The sequence below is a fragment of the Mustela erminea genome, chromosome 10 (assembly GCF_009829155.1).
Source record: "Mustela erminea isolate mMusErm1 chromosome 10, mMusErm1.Pri, whole genome shotgun sequence".
Lineage (NCBI taxonomy): Eukaryota > Metazoa > Chordata > Mammalia > Carnivora > Mustelidae > Mustela > Mustela erminea.
In genome coordinates this window covers 54,642,654-54,661,005 of record NC_045623.1, presented here as the reverse complement: position 1 = coordinate 54,661,005, position 18,352 = coordinate 54,642,654, and positions in this window count along the sequence as shown.

Genomic DNA, 18,352 nt, shown 5'->3' with positions numbered 1-18,352 from the left:
GCACAGAGAAGATACTCCTAGTTCCATCTTTGCCATTAGTCCTTGCAGGTCCAATGGACTAAAAACTGAAGCTGTACCTATAATAGAGGCAATGTGCCTGCCATTGCTCCAACTAAGGGAAAGTTTCAACTGTTTCACCACAATGCAACCTTGTCAGTAAGAAAGGGTTTTCTTTCCATGATTCTTTTATTCAACTATCCATCTGTATTTGAGCAATACAGATGTGAACAAAACCAGCCAAGTCCTTGCAGCCTTGGGGCTTATATTCTAGGGCCAAGAAACAGACAATATATGCCCTTCAAGGAGCTTACATTTTTGTGGGAAAGGAATAAAGCTAGGGCTGGGGAGAGGCAGAAAAAAAATAAAGAAGAAAAATTCCATATAATAATAAATGTTGTGTAGAGAGGTAAAATGAGGTAATATAGTGGAGAGTGATTTGGTGGCCACTTTTTGCTGGACAGTCAGGGAAGCTCTCTTCCAGGAAGGGACACTGATGTTGCCATCTGAATCACAGGTAGGAGCCAGTGGGTGAGAATCAGTTTGCCACATCAAATTCCTTTTATAGAAAAGTTATCCAGTGACTAATATCTCTACTTCTTTGTGTCCTATACAAGTTGGCCCTAATCCCAACCCCTTGCCACCTACCCACTCTCAGTCAGCATCTTCTGTAGACTGGGGGACAAGTATGTATATCTATTTATCTTTTCATCTGGCTTATTATTAACTTTCTCTCTCTGAGTCTCATAGTGTTTGTAAGGAGCAGGAGGAAGAAAGAAAGAGGCAGAAAAAGTCCCTCAAGATACCATTGAAAGGGAAGAAGGAGAGAGAAATACAAAGAAAGAAAAGCAGATTAATCCTCAGTAATGCTGAAGCACAATGGAATCCCAATTCCAGACAATACTAAAACTGATTAAGGGACATCCAATTTCCTCCTGTTCTAGTATCTTCTTCACACTCTTCCGCTCTTATATAGAAGCAATAGGGGAAGGCACAAGTGAAGTATGGTTTAGGGTTGTTTTCTTGGTTTATGTGTGTGTTTTATTATTTTTTAAATTAGGAATGTGTTTTTGACCAGAGTTAGATATACAACTGATAATATAAAAAGGCTTATGAGTGTTAGCATGTGGTTCTCGTCTAATATTTGCCCTCTTGGTTCAATCACAAGGTTTTCCCACCTTTTTTTCTTTTCTTATATATTTTCAGTCATTCTCTCTTTGACATAGAGGCAGCGCATGACCATGGCATAGAGAGAGGTTTTCAAAAATAAATTTTCACAACTGATACCCTTTCTCCAAATAAAATTTGTTGCAGAAGCCCAAAATGTAAAATAGGTGAAAGCAAATCTGCTGAAACAGATGTTGAATGTCATGCCTGTCCCCAGCAACCCTCTTCTGCATCAGCCTGTGCATACAGGATGAAAATCCCAGGCTGGGGATTCTCTCTTCCAAATATGTGACCTGGGTCCTGGTCCTCCTTGAAAACCCTCTATCTTGGGATTGTACCAAATTTTCCATCTCCAGCCAGAAGACCACCAGCCCAGGTGAAGGGCACCCAGAATGCCCTCAAACCTCCTTACTTCTTGAACAGCTGCATAAAAAGGAGCTCTCTCTCAGAGACTGCTCAAAGAGGCAGTTCTATATGCAATAATTAACTTGTTTCTTTCTAATTACTTTATCATAAATGTTTGCGTTTTGTTCAAGATTATGCTCTTTTTGTGATCCCTGAGAATAAAATATTATGTATTGAACATAATTAGATATGATAAACCCAAAGATTGTCAAATTGTGTTGTGGTTTATCTCTTTACTAAGTAATTATACCAATTATAGGAGGTGATGTTTTAATGGGAAATGCTATCCACTTGGCAGACACTACTGATTTAAAATAAAAGAAGTAATTAAAGACAATTTATGAATTTCTCTTGGGTAAAAGCATGAAACCAATATAAAATAATTGGATTCTGATTCATAGAGTGGATTGTGTAACACGTTCTTGGATGCTACAGTTAAGGCAATATTACAAGGAACTCCAACAAAAGATTGATAGAATGTTATTATGTCTCTTTCCCACTGCTAAAATTACACCATTAAATTCCAATTAATGTTTCATGTTAAAACTCCTTTAGCCATCTTGCTAATTTCACTTTTCAAGTTAATTTAGGATAAACACTATGCATCTTTTATATCTAGTATTTCCATCAGTTTTCTGAAGATGCATTTTCTTTATGCTTATATTCAGGAAAACAACTTATTCTCTAATTCTCATAATTAGCATTTAGTAACAAATTAGGAACTTATTCTAAAATGGTTTATTTTTGTTTGGGGTGGTAAGAGGATTCTGGCCTAACTTTATGAAAAGAAAAAAACACTATACCAGTATTACAGAAACATAGTTCTTTCCTGAGATTATTGGTTCAAAAATTCAAGCAAAGCAAAATGCTGTTTCTAACCATAAAGGCATACCTAAAATTAGTGACTCTGTCAGAGCACAGGAAGGAAATCATAGTCAAACACTGGAGCGTGAGTGAGATACGGAAGTCAATAAACCTGACTGTTTTCTTTCTGTTCATATCCTGCTTGAGAATATTATTAGAAGTGAGAAAGAATACAACAGTGACATTTTTAAAGTTAATTTTTAAGCTACACAGTAATTCATAAAAAGACACTTTAAAAAATCCAAGTAATACCAGTGTAAATGGAGTGAAATGGGACAGTTCCTCTTCACACCTCTGCTTCCTGTGCTCCACCCCCATCATCTAGTGACTCTCAACACGTTAATGTTTTTCTTTCCCATTTTTTTTAACCCAAATGGTTAACATATGGTACTGCTCTGTGACTTGCTATTTCCACCTAGCAATATATGTTGGAAATCTTCACATGTTGTTATATATAGCTTTATCTTATTCTTTTCAGCAGTTGAATCGTATTCCACAGAATAAACATGTTTTAATATATTTTCCTATTCTGTTTACGGACATTTAGACTGTTTACAATTTTTCACTATAAAACCCATTCCTGTAATAATTCCTTTGGTGTATAGATCCTTACACACACATGAGAATTGCCTATATGGATGCAGCAAGAATGGGAATATGAGGGCGCCTGGGTGGCTCAGTGGGTTAGGCCACTGCCTTTGGCTCAGGTCATGATCTCAGGGTCCTGGGGTCGAGTCCCACATCGGGCTCTCTGCTCGGCAGAGAGCCTGCTTCCTCTCTCTCTCTCTGCCTGCCTCTCTGACTACTTGTGATCTTTCTCTGTCAAATAAATAAATTCTTAAAAAAAAAATATTTAAAATATTAAAAAAAAAAAAAAGAATGGGAATATGAGGTATGTGAGAGGAGAGTGAGGCAGGGAATGTCCTTGGGCAGCAGACGTGTGGAATAAAGAGGAGGAGAGGAAAGAGCACTGGAGAACCTGCAAAGCATGTACTATTAGGTAGTGCAGGACCAGACTTGTCCACCTAGTGAGCAGCACTGACCCTCAATTCCCACCCTACTCTTGTTTTTGTTTTAGTCTTCAGGACTTCCTAGTAAACAAGCAAATTCTGATATTGATAGATGATGTGATACTTATTCCAAACCTCTTCTTGTCCTGATTTAAATGAAGTTCGGCCCTCATTTTACTTTGGTATTCAATGTAGAAGATTTATTTTGTCTTGTTTGCTGAAATTGAAAATCACTTGTATTTCATTAAATGAAGAGATTAGGATTTTAAGAAGCTGCCAGCTGTGATGTATTTGCAGGTTCATTCTTCCTTTTTTAGTATTCATTGCACATTCCCTTCAATGTGCTACTTTGGAGATTGCATTTGATTGAAGAGAGGCAGCCTATGCAAAGCCCTGTGAGGGAAGGATGGGAGGGAGCTGGTGAAATCCCAGAGCAATGCAGAAAAGCAATTGTAATGCAAAATAAATAAATAAATAAATAAATACCAACCCAGGCATGCTTTGGAAACACAATACATGATAGATCCAACCTATCTTCATCGCTTCAATGAAATGTTCATTTTTAAAAGCCCTCTTTAAAATTCTTGTGTTTTTAATTTCCATTTTGTTTCTTTTGTTTTACTAAGCAATGGAAATCCTCACTTAAGCAAAAAATTTGCAGAAAAGCATGTAGAACTACAAATATACCCGCTGTTGCAAATATGTGAACTAAATTTTTTTCCTTCATTTTCCCTTCAAGAACTTGGATTAAGGTCAAAAAATTAGGGTTTTTTATTTTCAGATCTACCCCATGCCAACTCTGTGACCTTGGGCAATCACTAGAGTTTCAGGTGTTCACTCCTTGTCCTATTTTCTGAGACAGACATACAGACCTTTGTGTACCTTGCCAAAAAAAAAAAAAAAAAAAGCAGAGAGCTGACCCTCTCTGCTTCCTGCAGTACTTTCTTCACTTCACTGCAAAAACATCACAAGCCCATTACCTCTTTCTCTGACCACCCATTCTCAGTCTCCTTTCCTGCTTTCCCCTAATATCTCTGTCATATAAACACTGGAGACCCCACAGCACAGGCCTTACTTTCTTTTTTGGTGATCTCAACAACTCCTGTGGCATTAAGCACTATCTATCTACACATCATGAAAACAGATCAGTCCAGGGGCACCTGAGTGTCTCAGTGGGTTAAGCCTCTGCCTTTAGCTCAGGTCATGATCCCAGAGTCCTGGGATGGAGCCCCACATCAGGCTCTCTGCTCAGCAGGGAGCCTGCTTCCCCCCTCTCTCTGCCTGCCTCTCTGTCTACTTGTGATCTCTCTCTCTGTCAAATAATGAATAAAATCTTAAAAACAAAACAAAACAAAACAAAACAAAAACAGATCAGTCCAGCCTCTATTCTGAACTCCAGACTCATTCAACTGTCTGTCTGACATATCCATTTTCACATCCTCATGGCCTGTAATACCCATATGAGATGACCTCCCAAGCCTTGTGTTCTCACAGACATCCCCATCCTCATAAAGAGTATTGCCATTTTTCCAATGCTCACAAATCTAGTTATTACCCTTGGCTTTTTTTTTTTTTTAACTGCTGTTGTTCTCACTCTTCATATCTACTCTATCAGGAAATCCTACCCACTCTACCTTCAAAACATATCCAGAAATTAAATCACTTCTTCTTACTACCTCAACTTGATCACCCTAGTTTAATCACTACTATCCCTTGTCTGGGTTATTATAAAAATCTCCTAAGGTCCATCTTCACTAACACAACTGTATGTACCTAGATGATCCTGCTGAAACAACACTTCTCTGTTTAAAATCTGCCAACAGCTTCCTATCCCACAAACAACAGCAGTCTAAGTCATAGTGGTGACCTATGAGGTCCTACATAGTTTACCTCTATCTGTCCCCCTGGCCACCTAGTAAGTACCTCAGAGTCTTAGCTCTTGCTATTCCTTCTTCCTGGAATGCTCCTCCTCAAGACCATTGCATTGCTCATGGACACACTGCCTTTAGCCCTTCCCTGGTCACTTTATAATTGCAACCCCCCAGCCCCAGCCTATATTTCCTACTCTCCTTTGCTTTTCCTTCATCAAAGCACTCACTACCACCCAAAATCAAGTGCACTGCACTTTTTAGACAATGTGTTCATTATCACCTACTCTAATATAAGATCCAGGACAGCAGGAATTTTGGCTTTTTCTCCCCATAAATCTTTAATGCTTAGAACGGTGCCTGCCACATAACGGGGTGCTCAACAAATGTTTGTTTAAAAAATGAATAAATAAACAATGGTCTGATCTATTAATTCCATCTGCTTCACATGAGAAGGAAATCAATACATGAAGGTGTCCAAGAACTTTCAGAACTCAGTGTATTTTCTGAGGCTCTTCCATAACTCTATTAGTTTATCATCATCATTGTTGCTTCTCTCTAAACTGACACTGTGTTAATTGATGAGAAAGTGGTAATACGATGTAAACATAAACATTTTTCTTTTTGACTGTGCAGTTTTCTTTTATTCCTTAGATCATTTCAGCATGACAGCTTTTTTAACCACTTTTTTTTTTTTTTAAAGATTTTATTTATTTATTTGACAGAGAGAAATCACAAGTAGTCGGAGAGGCAGGCAGAGAGAGAGAGAGGGAAGCAGGCTCCCTGCCGAGCAGAGAGCCCAATGCGGGACTCGATCCCAGGACGCTGAGATCATGACCAAGTGGGATTTATTCCAGGGCTGCAAGGTTGGTTTAACCACTTTTTACTTTTGACCAAAACTGTTATTTCAAAGAGTTGCATATGGCAGAGATAACAACACCTCAATGTGCAAACAATGTTTTTCATTTCTTCAGGAAGAAAGGTTTCTGGCCACCCCACTAATTAGACAGCTCTTTGGCTGATAATAAGGGCCAGATGAATTGCATGATGTATTAAAGAAAACCAGCAAACAGGGGTTTCCCCTTATAGAAGATGCACTAAATAGCTTACTCATAAAAAACAACAGCTGAATTCTAAAAGACCAGGCAATCTCATAGTGGATAGGAACTTTGGCTTAAAGAAATGTCAGTAAATTCTACCTAAAATAGCCAAGTAGAGATAACGCATAAAATATACTTATTCATTTACTTGTTGTTTCAAATGCCATCGAATTGTGTTTCAATCTAGAAAATCTTCATTTTCTAAATGAAGCTGGGCTTGTCTTGGTCATCTGTGGAGGAGGCAATTCCTCCTCCTGACTCCTAGTCCAGATCTCTTTTACAACCTACAGCAAATCAGCTGTTTTGAAATGGACCAGTGGTTCTCATTTACCTAAACATTAGAATCACCTAAGAACTTAAACAACAACAACAACAACAAACTACCAAGCCTGCTCACCATGCCAGCCTCATTGATACTTTTTCATCAGGGGTATTTTATGCACTACTAGGGTTGAGAACCATCCACTTAATTGTTCCTCTTTGTGAAAAGAAACTTTTTGCCTTTGTTCATCATTATTTGGCAGCAATTCTTCCGTCACCTCTTCTCAGAGACAACAGATGTAGATCAATGGAAGTCCCTCCACCTCATTATATCCCATCTACAAACTTGCATTCACCCATCTTCTCTCCTTTAGCTCCGTAAAACAAAAAAGATACATGTTTTCCCTGCTGGGCTAATGTCTCCATCTAGCACTGCACTCTTTCCCTCACCTTGTGCCTTCTTAGAGACTGGCTATCAGTATCAATTTACATATCATATTCATCTCTTTCCCATTTACCAGTATCCGTCTCATAGTAAATGTGGTAGAGACTTCAAATTGTCTATTCAACATCCATTCTTACTTTCTTAATTACTAACAGAACTCCTCCAGTAATGAAGCAACAATGCCTCCCCAACCCTCCCCCCCGCCCCCGACCCAAAGACACATTTTCCAGCCTCCTTTGCCACTAGGTGTGGCCATGTGACTGAGCTCCAGTCAATGAAAGATATACAGAAGCTGTTAGAGGGATTTTTGGAAGTTTTTTTTTTTTGAAAGAGGGTGGCAGAAAAGTGGATAAATATTTTCCCCTCCATGTCCCCCCTTCCTCCTTCCTGACTGGAAATTGGGCTTAGTAGCTAGAATTCCAGCAGCCATCTGGGACCATGACTTCTATCCCTGGAAATAGAAGTCATGCACTGGGGATAGTGGAGCAGAAAGATGGAAAAAGGCCATGTCCCAGATGATTTTGAGGAGCTGTCCTGGATCATTTATCTCTTACTTTCATATGACAGTAATATTTTTATTTGTTTGTTGAAAGATTTATTAAGTATCTCTACACTGAACATGGGGCTCAAACTCATGACCCCGAGGTCAAAAATTACATGGTCCTCCAACTGAGGCAGCCAGGTTCCCCGAGAATAATGCTTTGAAATAACCATTATTGTTGGTCTTGCTGTCCGTATCTAAATTAATAATAACGGATGCAATAAGCTATCAGAAACTATTTTTTCACAAAACGGCTGGAGCACACCCTTATGGTGGTCCTATATTGTCTCCCCAGGTCCCCTTTCTAGAAACTACCCCTTTCTTTCTCCACTGTTCCTTTGGTGTCACGCTGGTCAGCTGGCAGCAACTGACTGATGTGAAGTATCCTCACCCAATGAGGATGAGTTCTGCCCCAGGACTTGCCTCCAATCATAACAGTTGGGCTGGAGGTGCACACCCAACCTAAGCTGGACTATGCAAAGGCTCTCCTCAGCAATTTTGGAAAAAACAGGGACTCTTTCCAGTGACAAAGTTTTAGATGCAAAGTTTAAAAGCTCTTCTCTGTATGGCCAGAATAAAAGGAGGATGGTCTGTAGACTTAAAACAAAAACAACAAACTCATGAATAGAAAAGGGCAAAGAGGAAGGATAGAATGGGAATCCTAAATGCACCTGAATCCCTTGTTATAATTGTTAATAAGATTCAATCACCTTTGTGACTTATAGCATATGAGAAACTTTTATCATACATTCTTTCTGCTTAAGCTTCTTAGAGTTGTATTTCTGTCATTTATGACTAAGAGTCATATTACAATCCCCTAGAATTAAGAAGAAAAAATTTTGTATTTTGCTCCTGGAATCTATATCACTTTCTTTTAATTATGATTAACAATGATGGCATTTGTTTTCTCTTGTACACTAATTTACCTGATATTGAATAGGGACTATTGTGCAAAGATGTATTTGATGTTGCTTTCAGTAAATGTTACTGGGTTAAATCTCAAGCCAACCTGACAACTTCTCCCTACATCAGTTTCTTTGCAATTACAGACAGAGGAATTGGCAGTAAATGCAATTCAGGTGAAAGAAAACACCATAAATTTTAAAAGCCTGTGAAGGACCACTGGATTGCATTATGAACTCATTATGCATCTTATCTGGAAGACTAAAATAGAAACCAAGTTCTAATGTTCTTGTTTTTGTAAACGTATATAATTGTTATCTTTCCATCTCAATAATTATGTCTTGATAAAGATATTGCACATTATCTGAGAAGAGGAAAATCCCTTTAAATTACATGACTGAGTTTCAGAATGTAAGTAAAGCATGGCTAACCAAAATGTTTAAGTGAAGTGATGTAAATTTCCTTTTCTATGCCTACATAAACAAAAATCTTTTGCACGGAACCAAGTTTTATGTGGTATAACATGTACAAGAGAAAGCACTTTTTCTGTTTTTGCACAGGAACCAGGTAACTTTGTCATAAACTGGGGAAGAAATGACCTAAGTGTCACCTCCCACATCTCCTGGTGTGAATAGACTTAAGAGCTACTAGTTGCCATAAAATTAAATCTCAGTGCACAAATTGAAAAAAAAAATTTGCCATAAATGAGTTCTACATATTCATACTGGGAGCTTCCCATGCCTGACTTATCTTCCCAACAACTTGTGAGGCATTACCATCACCATTTTATAGCTGAGGAGACTGGGTCAGGAGATCCTGCATCGCTTACCTAGCTTTTGAACATAGGTCACCTCATTTGCACCATGTCCCTCATTTAGCACTGTATCCTAGTGTGAATTCCTCAAGGTATGGGAGACGCTGTTTAAATAGTGTCTATAACATTTGTCATACAAGGCTAGAATCTTCTTGGTAATAATAATGTGTACAGCACCAAGAATATAACAGTTACACCAAGAATATATTAAAGTCTGCAGGTATGTGTAATAGAGGAATTGCAAAAGGCACACCTGTGAAATATTTTCAGATTCAGCAATAATAATCATTTAAAATCTAAGCTTGACCACCAAATACACCGTAAGATCCTAAATTTAAACCTATGCCAAAAGAAAGTAAGAGGGGAGATTTGCTGTCAAGATTATTATGAGACCATTTGACAAAATCTTAATATAGACTGTAGATTATTCTTAAAATGCTGTATCAAAGTTAAATTTCCTGCATTTGATACCTGTAATGTGAATACTTAAAAATGTATCTTTATCTATATGAAAACACACTAGAATATAACTAAAGACATAATATATGCAAACAACCTCTCTTAGATGGCTTAGTAAATTAATTATAACAAACAGGCTTCCAGTTATGGAATGAATAAACCATGGGAATAAAAGGCACAGCACAGGGAACATAGTCAGTGATGTTGTAATAGCATTGTATGGTAGGGTAACACCTGGTCTCTACACTTGTGGTGAGCATAGTATAAGGTATAGGGAATGGAAATTTCTATATTGTATAACTGAAACTAATGTAACATTCTGTGTCAACTATATAATACATTTTAAAAAAAGAGAAATTGCTTCAAGAGAAAGTGGAGGGGAATGACAAAACGTAAAAAATAATCCAGAAAAAGGTATATCGAAATTATTTGTATATATTGTTTTCACAATTTTTCTGTAAGTTTGAAATTATTTCAAAATATAATGTTAATTAAGTAAAAAGGAGCACTAAGTTTCTACCTAGAGTCTTGGTACGGGCTCAGGTTTCCTGTTATCTGCCTGAATGGCATGTCTCATTTCACATAACCTCTCTAGACCATGTAAAACACAGAAGTTCTGTTTTAAATGTAGATTGCCATTCCATTATAAGAAATGGCTCATCCATTCCCCTACATTGAGTAGTTTTGACTTTTTCACTATTACTAACAACGCTGCAGTGAGCAGCTATATACATGGTTCCTTATGTTCATATACAAACTTGTTCTAGAATTAATCCAGATGTATCAGGAGGGATAAACTCAAGAATATAAGAATGAATGAAAAAAAACACTGCAAAATAATACATCAAAATTATTCCATTTATAAAAATGTTCAGACATTAAAACACATCGGAGAAGTATAAAAACATACACTAGGTTGATAGACACCAACTTCACCATATAGCTTACCTAGAGGGGAGGGCAGAGAGAGGGAATGATAGGGTTGGCTTTAAATGTATCTATAATGTTTTATTTCTCAGAGACAGATAGACAGAAGGAGGGAGGGAGAGAAGGAGGGAGAGGGGAAAAGAGAGGGAGAAGGAAGGAAGAAGAAGGAAAAAAGGAAGAGCCAGAAGGAGACGGAAGGAGAGAGAGTGTAAAAAAGGGTTCAGCTAAAGAATCTCTCAGTCCCTTCCAGCTCTAATGACCTATATTCAAATTAGATTTGTTACCTTAACAAACCTTATAAACTTTATCTTGCTGATGAGTCTTTGTAGACTTAATTTAACAGAATTCAAAAGGCCCATATTGAGAAAATGTGCAAGACACTGAGCTACCTACCAGGTAGTCAGAGATAAATAAATTTTAGTTTGGAATGGTTTGAAGGAAAAAAAGCTCTAATATTACTTTGAAGAAAAAGTGTGGGTCAATCATTTCCTTGAGATAACATAACTTAAGCTACAATTAAAGGAGAAAAAGAATAGGGGTTGGGGGAAGGGCAAGCGTTGGAGAAATGCTTTTAGCCTTTATTCCTGACATAAAAACAGGAGTTTTTAATTCTTAGCATTGTTGGCTCGGTCAACTGCCCAAGGAAGTTACAGCCCAAAAGAAAACATGTTATTACACATTGAAATTGGTCATTTATTAATAGCTACAATTGAAAGGCATGTTTTGAAATAGCAGAAAAACACAAGCAAAGAAAAATATTTTTGATCCAGGACTGGTATTATTTAAAGTAAGATGAAGAGGAAATTTAGTAATTATCCACTGAATTTCTGCAGCTTGATAACCAAACTGGATAGTTCAAGCAAAAAAGGCACATATTGGTTTACACACATGATTATAGCAAAACATTCTTCTTGGGGTACCTAGGTGGCTCAGTGGATTAAAGCCTCTGCCTTCGGGTCAGGTCATAATCCTGGGGTCCTGGGATCGAGCCCCATATCGGGCTCTCTGCTCAGTGGGGAGCCTGCTTCCCCCTCTCTCTCTTTGCCTGCCTCTCTGCCCACTTGTGATCTCTGTCATATAAATAAATAAAATCTAAGAAAAAAAAAAAAACCAAGCCATACTTCTCTACCTCTGAGAGTCCCCTTATGTAGAAATGAATAAGAGTTTATCCATCCAGTCTCTTTTGGTACTCAAGAAGAGAAAACCTGACTCAACTGAACTTAAAAGAAAATGGAAATTTATTGGATAAAGTAATTCAAAAGTTCAGGGCAGATTTAGCTTCAAGTACACTTTGACCCAGGTGCGCAGGCAACAGCATTAAGACTCAGTTTCTCCTCATCTCTTAGCTTGTCTTTCTGCAATGTTGGTTTTATTTTCAGGCTTCGTGTGGTGGCCCAACAACTCCACCCCCTGTCACTTTAACTGTTAGCAGTCCCAGGGAAAAAGAGACAGTCTCAGTTGAGTAGTTCCTACATAAATTCCAACAGTGTGTTTGGCGTAACATGCATCACATAAGTATTTCTAAACAAATCAATCACTGTTGCCCAGGAATGCACTGCTCTTGCTGGCCAGGCCAAGTCACATGCCCACCAGAGGAGATTAGAGGTTAGCTACACTTTCAGCACTTATGGTAATGAGGTGTTCTTAATGAACACTTCTCATACTTTTAATGTGCATTAAATTACCAGGGGAACTTTTAAAATACAGATTCTAATTCAGCAGGTCTGTAGTAGGCCCAGAGAGTCTATATCTACAACAGTCTTGGCCATATGAAACTCCCACTCAGTGTGCTAAATGGCTGTTTAAGGATTGTTAAGTGTAGTTAGTTGCAGCCTAGACCAGCTACATAAACTAATGGGCCTATGCAAAATGAAAAGTGGGGCTCCTTTTTTTTTTTTAAGATTTTATTTACTTATTTGATAGACAGAGATCACAAGTAGGCAAAGCAGCAAGCAGAGAGAGGGGGAAGCAGGCTCCCTGCTGAGCAGAGTGTGGGGCTCCTGATTAAAAAATAATTAAGAATTTTGAGAAGACAAAAGCAGAGAATTAAACTAAGCACAACTTTTCTCAGTGTGTGGCCTGTGCAACTGCTGGCTACACACCCATGAAGCCAGCCTCATTTGCAGACTTCTATTTTGATGAGTCTGAGGCTAGAGTGAGATTGCTGTGAATAGGGGAGGGTTGAGGCAGAACTTGTGATCCTCTCTGCTCTTCTCAGATGTAGCCTCATCTCTGCACAAATGTTGAGCAGTTATTTGAAAACCATCTCCCTGAAGGAACACCAGTTGTTTGCCTGGTTGTGGAACCTACATATCTCAGTCCATCTCTCATTAGAAGAGCACTGAAATGCTTACCCATGTCCTTAAGTGCCTTTGAGTTTACTCCCATATTCAGCTAGGTATTCTTACTGTGTGTCCCTAAAGCAAATTACACCTTCAGGATCACAGCACTTAGTACATATTATCTCTGTTAATAGTTTAGTTATCTATCTTCCCTCTTGGACTCTAAGTTCAAGGAAGGTAAGGTTCAGTATTTATCTTGTTTATCTTTGTGGCTCCTTTCTCTAACATAGTACCTGAGATAATGTTTTATAAATATCTATGAAGTGGGTCAGTAATTGTTGTACTAGTTAACACCTGACACTGTTGGACATTTAAAGTTTTAGCGATTCTAATGGATAAGTGGTCATATCCCACCGTGGTTTTAATTTGCTTTTCCCTGATGACTAATGAGGTAGAACACATATTTGTGTATTTCTTGGCCTTATGAATACCTTCTATATTCATTGGCTGGGACTGTTATAACAGAGTACTACAGACTAGGTGGCTTAAACAACAGAAACTTATTTTCTCACAGTTCTAAAGGCTAGAAGTTCAAGATCAAGGTGTCAATACGGCTGGTTTCTTCTGAGGTCTCTCTATGATTTGTAGATGTCTGGTTCTCCCTGTTTTTACATGGTCTTCCCTCTGTGTGTGTCTGTGTTCCAATCTCCTCCTCTTATAGGGACACCAGTCATAATGGATCAGGGCCCATCCTAATGACCTCACTTGAACTTAAATACTTCTTTAAAGATTCTGTCTCCAAATACAGTCATATTCTGTGATAACAGAGATTGAGAATTCAACATACCAGTGGGAGGGCACAATTTGGCCCATTACACACTTTTGTAGAAGTGTCTTTCAAGTCTCTTGCCCATTTTTCTTTTGAGGTGTTTGCTGCTAGGAGCTCTTGATATATCCTGGGTTCTGTCCTATTGGCCCTCTATTCTCTAGACTCTAGCTGGATGTATGTTAGACCTCATCATTGTTTCTCATATGTCCTTTACATTTTTTTCTCTCCCTGCTTCAATCTGGATAGTGTATTCTGACCTATATTCCAATTTGCTTATTTTCTCTTTAGCTGCATCTAATCTACTATTAAATCAATTCATTTAGTTCTTACTTTGTATTTTTCAGTTGTAGAACTTCCATTTGATTTTTACCATTTTTAGCTCTCAGCCAAAATTCTCCATCTTATCATTTAATTTCTTAAATATATTCTCCTATGTTATTTTAGGATCATGTCTAAAAAATCCAATATTTAAAAAATAAAATAAAAATTAAAACTCTAATATTTATATCTCCTATGGCACTGTTTCTATTTTCTTTCTGGTTTGGGTTAGTTATTATTTCCATAGGCTTCATTATTCTTTATTGAGTTCTAGACATGGTACACGAAAAATTACAAAGGCAATTTGAAGCTCTGGTTGACCTTTACTTCTGGCAGGAAGTTTGGCCAAAGGAGACTTAATGTAATCTGGGATTAAAATAATGCAAAGTTGGGGCACCTGGGTGGCTCAGCCTGATGTGACAACTCTGCCAAACAGAAGAATGACTGTACTGTGTTGAATAGTGTCATCCAAATATTCATGTTTCCCTAGAACCTTAGAATATGACCTTATTGAGGAAAAGGGTCCTTACAGATATAATTCGTTAAGATACAGTCATACTGAATTAGAGTAGGCCCTAAATCTAACAACTGGTGTCCTCATAAGAAAGTCATGTGAAGACACAGGCAGAGATTGGATGCTGCCACAGCTGAGGACTGCTTGGAGCCATCAAAAGCTAGGAAGGGGCAAAGAAGGCAAAGAAGAATTCTTCCTAACAGGCTTCAGCCTTCAGAGACCCATCTTGATTTTAGACTGCTAGCCTCCAGAAGTAGAAGGATAAATTTTGATAGTTTAAATCACTGAGTTTGTGGCAATTTGTTACAGCAGCCCTGAGAAACTAACACAGTGAATAAGAAAATTAATCATAACTTCTCTCATTAGTATTGAGTCTGCGACATCATTTTGATTGCTCAGGATTTCATTTACAGAAGCAACAGAGTGATGACATGGAAAGGTTAATGCCATTGAAAAAAAGCTTTATTACTCATAGATGCCAAGAGAAAGGGGCATATCACACTGGGCACACCACATAGAGAAGTTTCAGAATTGGTCAAGAAGCAGAAGGAACAAGGGGATTGCATGATCTAGAGACTGTTTGGTAGGGGGTGTGTGTGTGTGTGTGTGTGTGTGTGTGTGTGTGTGTGAAGAAATGGACAAGGCAGCAGGTTTAAGCAAGTTTAGAATCAGGATAGTTAGAATAATTTCAGTAGGCTCTGGGCGATAGGGGTAATCTTTAGTTGTCTGGTATTAGGACATGGAATGGTTTAAGGCAGGGGAAACACAGACTTAATGTGTGGGAATTAGATAAAATTATATGTTTGGAGATATGGGCTTTGGATTAATTGGTGTTATGGACTGAATGTTTGTTCCTCCCCCACTCCAAAACAGTATGTTAAAGCCCTAATCCTGGAAGTATAGGTTTTGGGAAGTAATTAGATTAAGTCAGAAAGGTGGGACCTTCACGATGGAATGAGTGCCCTTGTAAGAAAAGGGAGAGAGAGAGAGAGAGAGATTTCTACACACACACACACGCACACGCACACGCACACGCACACGCACACACTGAGTAAAGGCCATGTGAGCACACAGTAAAAACAGAGCCATAAACAAGCCAGAAAGAAAGTTCCTACCAAGGACCAGAATCTATTGACACTTTGATCTTAAACTTCCAATCCTCCAGAACTCTGAGAAATAGATGTCTGGTTTTTTAAGCCCTGCGGCCTGTAGCATTTTTTTATAGCAGCCTGAGCTGACAAAGACAGTGGTTTGTACATGAAAGAAATGTTTTTAGTCAAGCTGTTTATTATCTCAGGAATCAGTTAGTTCTGGGAGGGTCAGTCTCTCTTTGAATCCTCAGGACCCCAAATGTCAAAGCATCAAAAAATACAGAAAATGAAAAACATGATTAACACATATAGACAGAAATTCCCAGAAGCTGAAGCAATAGAGAGAAGTTGGGAGAGAATGAGACAGAATCTGAAATTTCTTCTTTCTTTTCAGAACCAAATTTATTGAGAGAATTACTTACATTTCTTGATTACTTGTCATTTACTCCTCAACAACTACAATTTGACTTTTTCCCTTAACTAAAATCTAAAATATTCCTCTTATGCAGATAACTGACTTCCTTGATGCCAAATACAATTGAAACTTTCATTTATGTCACCTCCTGGGTGAATCTTTCCTTTCTCCCTGCCTTCCACAGGTAGAATTGGTTTTGCTTACACGGGTGCTTTTTTTTTTTAAATCTTACGGAAATTCTGATCAAGCACCTTAAATATTTCACCACACATATTTGCTTATGTATATACTCTCTCTATTAGAATATAAGCTGCCCAATTTTGAGTTGCTATCCTTAATGTTTAGAACCTAACACAGACTAAGTTCCCAATTAATCTTTTACAAATGAATTTAATAACTAAAGGTATTCCTTTGAAACAGAACTTAGAATTTTGGACTATTCCTTCCCTTCTTACACTTGTTCCTCCCTCAGTTTCCATGGCCTCATTCTCTACCCCTACCTCTCAATGCTTCTTGTCTATCTCATATTCTCACATCTTTTACTTTAAAAAAAACTTATTTATTTATTTATTTTATAGAGAGAGAGCAGGGGGCAGAGGAGAGGGAAAGACTCCTCAAGCAGACTCCCCACTGAGCACAAGATTCCAACGCTGGCCTCAATCACAGAACCCCAGGATCATGATCTGAGCTGAAATCGAGAGTCAGACAATTAACTGACCCAGCCACCCAGGCATCCCACATTTCCATGTTTTTTAAGGGCTGGTGTTCTTAAGGGTCCCAAGAACTTTATAAAATCTCCCTGTATGATCTCATATACTTTCATGTTTTCAATTACTACCTTCATGATGATGACTTTAATATCATAAATCTTAGCTAGATCTCTCTTTAAAGTTTCAGGCTTATATAGCCAGCTGTCTACTAGACATCCCCCAAACTGTCTCAAACTGAATGTCCAAAAGCTGAAGTCATGTCCAAAGCTGAAGTCATTATTCTCTTAGCCATACCTGATGCTCCTCAGTTTTCTTAATCTCCCAAGCCATCTTTGACTCATTCTTTCCTGAGACATGCCATGATCTCCTGATCAAACCTTAGAGTTTCTTAATTCCAACCTCACCTCTGCAACTCTCTGCCCCACTGGCAGAGTACTCAGAGTTCTCTCCTTCCTCCAAGTCATTCTTCTATTTATCTTAAAATGTGACTTAAAATATTTTCAGTCCCTCAGTAGCTGTCTATATACTTCAGGATAATTATCCTTCCACATGACATACCCTTCCTTCAGTCTCTCCCTGAAAGACCCTTCCCATTTATCAACCTGCCAGTCTCTTGTCCATGTAATCATTCAATTATCTTTGATGAGTGCTTTTCATGTACAAAACACTAGGATCTGTCTCCCCATTTCATAAGATGGCCACTTTCATAGAATTTATCAGATGGGACTATGATTACTTATTTATAGGTCCTTTTCTTCCTCAGCTTTACTAAGGTATAATTGAGAAATAAAATTATAAGATATTTAAAGTATACAACAAGACGATTTGATATAAATATGCATTGTGAAAGGATTCCCCCCACCATAAAGTTAATTAATACATATATCATCTCACATATTTATCTTTATGTGTGTGTGAGAGAGAACACTTAAGAGTACTCTCCAAGCAAATTTCAGTATGTGTCTCTTATCTCTTTCCTGTGGGTTTATCATAATCTTCAACCTATTTCAGGCATTTAGCAAATTGTTACTAATGGAATGGACGGATGCATCTTTCATGGGTCCTCACAAAGGACAAGTGAGTATCTTCCCAATCTGACTCACCTTTTATTTCAGCTCATTTCCCAGCACCCTACTTCGTGAATCTTATCTCACAGAAATTACTCAAACCTTCCCAAGCTCAACCTGCATTTTAACTCCTTATTTTAACCATACTATTCCATCTCCTTGGATGGTCTCTCCACACTCCTTGGGGTTGCAAAGTCCCTGTTCATCCTTCCAGACCCACTTCAAGTATTATATCCTGTATAACTCTATTTTTGATCCCTTCAGAATGAGTTAGATACTCTTCTGATTATTCCCATAGCAATGCATACAGTCTAAAACTTACTCTTGCACATATGTTGTGGGGTCTTTTTAAAATATATCTTTAT